The 4,104-nt window shown below is 40.7% G+C and overlaps 1 non-coding gene across 1 annotated transcript; it reads right to left on the bottom strand.

The window, feature by feature from the left end:
- Positions 1 to 3,139: 3,139 nt before the first annotated feature.
- On the bottom strand, positions 3,140 to 3,246 carry LOC141681466 (small nucleolar RNA R71). Its single transcript, XR_012558897.1, has one exon. It is a non-coding gene; the product is annotated as a small nucleolar RNA R71 (small nucleolar RNA).
- Positions 3,247 to 4,104: the final 858 nt, after the last annotated feature.

Below are 4,104 nucleotides of genomic sequence, written 5' to 3'. Positions count from 1 at the left end.
TGTTGAGGAGTATGTCCTGAAGGACCTGCTTCATCAGCATCTACAGTTTGAGCAGCATCACCAGTATCTCCAGCATTTGCAGCATCAGAACTTAAAGAATCAGTATCTTCTGATAAGACAACAGTGTGAGTAGCAATGGAGGCTTCAGCATCCTCTAATTGCTGATCTTGTTCTAAGTTCTGATCAACAGCCATATCCTGATGCTCACCTAAATTATGATCATCAGCATCTTGATGCAGAGAAGGTGTTGTTGATAACTCTGGAGTTTGAACAGCATCAGTAACAGGTGTTGTGGAAGGATTATTTGTTGTTGGAGCTTCTAAGAGAAGTACTGCAGGCACAACCAAGTTTTGAACATCAATATTAGCACTTGTGCCTGGATCAACAGAAGACACAGAAGGTGTGTTAGCCTTTTCAGAAACAGCTTCCTGAGATGGAGTTGATGGAGAAGAAGTGACTGGAGCAAATTCCTTGTCTTGTGAGATCAGAGATTCCTGATCCCCTTCCTTAGCTGCTTCCTCTTCATCATCTGAAACTGGTCTTTTTGCCCTATGTTTCTTGTATCTCTTTGTTAATTTGGATTCCTTGGGAGTTTCAGGAACTGTCATTCTTCTAAGCCGTTTGAGAAGCCTAGATCCCCCAATTCCAGAATCCTTCTGAGAAGTCACTTTCTCAGCTTCACCTACAACAGGTTCTGAAGTAGGAACCTGTTCCTCAGTATCAGATTCATCTCTCAGTACAGTCCTCCTCCTCTTTTGAGGTGTTTGAGGAATAGTTTTTGTCCTCTTTGGCTAGGAGGATGAGGATTGAACAGTCTATGAAGTAGAGAGATAGGATTTGAGATAAGTCATGTGGGTAGGTTGAGTAGTATGAGTGGTAGGTGCTGAGGATGATGGTTTTTGGGTGTTTGTGGTTGGTTGGACATCAGAGTAAACAGATCTATAAGTATCAGGATCAGCATTTACTAGGATCTGTTTTATAGACTGAGGAATCTGTAATGGTCTAACAACTGTTTTCTTAGTATCAACATTTACCAGATCATTAAAGTATCGTTTTATGATAAGTGGCATTTTATACCACTTAGAACGTCTTAAAATGGCTTAAATTGGTGTCTTGAAATCAAGTATTTTGTGTATTTGATGCGTTTTTCTAGTGATTATGCATTTCAGGGTATTAGTTGCATTTCGGGGGAGGAATCATCAAGAATAAGCCTTGGCATGTGTTCACCATTGCGAGAGGAAAGGAACGGGCAGATTACGGCGAAGAAACAGAGCAAACTTGGATTTTTTCCAGTAGAGGCCTGCGCGCCCGCGCAGCTATGCTGAGCGGCCGCGCAGGGTCGGGAATTTTGCTGAATTATTTTAGACTTCTACTTCTGTTTGGCTTCCAACTTCTATGTAATCTGAGTTTTATGGGACTATTATATAAGTAGATTTGAGACGTTTTCACAGGGAGGATTAAGAAGAAGAAGATTGTGTTTTACGCAAGAAGCGAAGGAGATAAGGAAGAAGACCGATTTAGCACACCGCAACGAAGAGGGAGCATATTTTCTTGTGATTCTTGTTTCGTTGTAACGTTGGATGCTAGTTTTCTTGCTTTGACTTATTTACTCTTGTGACGTACTCTGTTTTAATATAATTAGTTTAGTTATTATTTTCTTGTGTTTGTTTATCATGATTTCATATGAACCCATGATGGCGATAAGTTCTATTATGGGCTAATCGTGATCATGGGGTTGCAACGGATTTATTATGGAATTCTTTAGTTAATTATTTAATACTTTAGTGTGTGATGATTGCTTGATATCTAGTATTGGTTGTGCATATTCGTCTTATGTGCGTCGCGAACATATAAGATAGGGTGCTAATCTCTTGTGAAGCGACGGTGGATCTTGAGATTTAGAACTTGCCATGCTAGCATAGGTTCATGTACGTTGTGCATGATTAGTGGGTAACTCTAACAGTTTTATTTGCCCTATGTAATCAAAAAGGAATAACTTGTGCTTAAATCGTTGTGTTGTCAATTTCTGTAGACATATAGGAACTCAACATAATTGATGACTATTCAACTTCTATCTTAATTGTGGATGCTTGGTGGAATGGTATTAGTACAATGAAAGTTGGCTTTTATCAGTTTCGTGTTATTCGATTAATATCATCACTGTCACATGCTAAAGGTAATAACAATGGCTATAGAAGGAAGTAATAATGAAGTTGTGATCTCATGAGTGTTTTATTATTGATAAATTGAAGTGTTAGTTAAGTGGTTAATTAAGTAGTTAATTATAGTTAATATTTAATCAACAATTTTAAGTGTTATTATCTTAACATTGAGAAGTAATCATACATTGGTGAGTGAGTTTAATTAGACAATAATTTAGCCTGAGTCTCTGAGGGAACGAACTAGAAAATATTCTATATTACTTGCGAACGCGTATACTTGCGTGAATATTAGCGCGTGTTTTCGCCCTAACAAGTTTTTGGCGCCGCTGTCGGGGACTCGGCATATTTGTTTAGTTTATGTACTTACCATCATTGGTCATTAGGACTCAGTGATTAGGACGTAGTAGTTACTTATTTTTTCTGGTTGTGTTTCAGGTACTTTAGCAAGCGTTTATGCAAACTCGTTCTCGTGCTCGCAAGAGGACTTTAGATACAGCTGAGGAGACAGACGAAGTCCTTGATATTCCGGAGAAGTTAGATTTTGAGGATTCGGATTCAGGAACTGAGCAGAAAGAACCAGTAAACATGGGAGATCGTATTGTTCAAGCTGATCCAGCTCTTATGGATTTTTCTCGGCCTAAAATTGATGACATTCAGTCAAGCATCCTTCATCCGGCTATTCAAGCTAACACCTTTGAAATCAAGCCGGGCACTATTCAGATGGTGCAGAATTCTGTTTCTTTTGGAGGAGCGGCAACTGAAGACCCCAACATGCACATAAGGAATTTTGCGAGATCTGCAGCACTTTTAAGTATAATGGTGTGACTGATGAGGCTATCAAGTTGAGGCTTTTCCCATTCTCACTAAGGGACAAGGCTAAAGACTGGTTACATTCTGAACCAGCTGGGTCCATCACTACGTGGCAAGATCTTGCACAAAAGTTTCTGGTGAAGTTTTATCCGATGGCAAAGACTGCTGCTATGAGGAGTGCTCTTACTCAGTTTGTGCAGCAACCTACAGAATCTATGTGCGAGGCTTGGGAACGCTACAAGGAAATGTTGAGAAAATGTCCACATCATGGAATGCCGGATTGGATGGTGATCACTGGTTTCTATAATGGTTTGGGGGCCCAATCTCGTCCCATGCTCGATGCAGCAGCTGGAGGCGCCTTATGGGCTAAAAGCTATACTGAGGCGTATAATCTTATCGAGATGATGGCTGCAAATGAGCATCAAAACCCAACTCAGAGGATGACGTCAGGCAAGGTAGCAGGTATTCTGGAAGTTGATGCAGCCACCGCTATTGCAGCCCAGCTCCAAGCGCTATCAATGAAGGTTGATTCTTTGGCTACGTATGGAGTTAATCAAATAGCTATGGTTTGTGAGCTTTGTGCAGGTTCTCATGCTACGGATCAGTGTTCTCTTGTAAACGAATCTGTTCAGTATGTGAATAATTATCAGCGACAACAGCAGCCTGTGTCAGCGACCTATCATCCTAACAACAGAAATCATCCAAATTTCAGCTGGGGGAATAATCAGAATGCTATTCAGCCACCATATCAGCAAGGAGTGAGTAAAAAGTTTAACCCACCTGGATTCCAGCAACCACAGCAGTATGCTACAAGGCAATCATATCCTCAACAGGGAAGTGCAGCTGCACCTACTAGTGCTGATTTTGAGGAACTTAAGTTGTTGTGCAAAAGTCAGGCGGTTTCTATAAAGACCTTGGAAAATCAAATCGGTCAATTAGCCAATGCAGTGCTCAATCGTCAACCAGGCACTCTTCCCAGTGACACGGAAGTACCAGGCAGGAAGGAAGCTAAAGAGCAAGTCAAGGCTATTACCTTAAGGTCTGGAAAAGTAGCTGATGCTGAAAAGGCAAAAGAATTAGAAGCTGAAATTAGAGGTGAAGAATCTAAGCAAAAGGAGAAAGCGGCGGAACC

This window comes from Apium graveolens, chromosome 8, assembly GCF_009905375.1.
Source record: "Apium graveolens cultivar Ventura chromosome 8, ASM990537v1, whole genome shotgun sequence".
Taxonomy (NCBI): domain Eukaryota; kingdom Viridiplantae; phylum Streptophyta; class Magnoliopsida; order Apiales; family Apiaceae; genus Apium; species Apium graveolens.
The sequence above is the reverse complement of the archived record's forward strand: the minus strand, read 5'-3'. Positions and strand labels throughout refer to the sequence as shown.